General features: G+C 62.9%; 1 long non-coding RNA gene across 1 annotated transcript; it reads right to left on the reverse strand.

Moving 5' to 3' along the window:
• Positions 1-10: 10 nt before the first annotated feature.
• LOC102772850 lies at positions 11-850 on the reverse strand. Its single transcript, XR_436385.2, has 2 exons — positions 607-850; positions 11-71 (listed from the first exon to the last, which is right to left on the reverse strand). It is a non-coding gene; the product is annotated as an uncharacterized LOC102772850 (long non-coding RNA).
• Positions 851-858: the final 8 nt, after the last annotated feature.

An 858-nucleotide genomic window follows, 5' to 3' on the forward strand; every position in this document is an offset into this window, starting at 1 on the left:
CTCACTCTTCTTGCAGGAGGTGCATTTGCACTCTTTGCATTTGCAGGAGCCAGCACAGGCGCAGGAGCCACCTGCAAGGAGGAGAAAGATGAGCAGTGAGATGCCTGATTCAGGAGACACAGCTGTCAATCAACCATCCCTCCCTGCCCCTCCTCTGTCCGACCTGTACTGGGAGCTCCTTTCCCACTGCGGGAAGTTAAAGTCAAGTTCACTCTCTTTTCGTCCCTGGAAGGTAGGTCCCCTCCTGGTTCACCCCAAAGGGAGGTCCCAGGCTCCACACACAGCCCAGACAGACTGGGGCTGGGGCCCGGGTCCTGTATCTTCAACTGCCAACAGGCAGTGTCCCCACGGCCCATCAAGTCCTGCACAGAACAGGGGGTCCCAGTCCAGCAACCCCCCTGACCCACTGGTTGCCCCGGAAGACAGCAGCCTTGGGCCTCAGTCCACTCAACTCTCAAACAGAGGCAACGGGCGACGGGAAGTGCTCTCCGCAGCCTGGCTAGGAAGGACGCCCTGCAGCCATAACCAGATACCCCTGCTCCACCCCGAGGCCCCCCGTCCTGTGCCTGGGAAAGGGGCACCCAAGGCCCAGTGCCGGGTGCTTACCAGTGGCGCAGGAGCAGTTGGGGTCCATTTCGATCAGCGGTGAGACTTGAGATCCAAAGCGAGAGAAGAAAGGGTACTCGTTCTGGCCCAATGCGTGGTGGCCTGGAGCAGCCCGCATGCTGCTTTTATAGCCCAGAAGAGGCGGCCCGGGCGCAGAGGCCCCGCCCCGGCCTTGCACCCCGCCCCGGCCTTGCACCCCGCCCTCCCGTGGGCTCCGTGCCGCCCGCAACGCCCTTGGCCGGGCTGTGCGAA

Source organism: Myotis davidii, unplaced genomic scaffold (assembly GCF_000327345.1).
Source record: "Myotis davidii unplaced genomic scaffold, ASM32734v1 C63355756, whole genome shotgun sequence".
NCBI lineage: Eukaryota > Metazoa > Chordata > Mammalia > Chiroptera > Vespertilionidae > Myotis > Myotis davidii.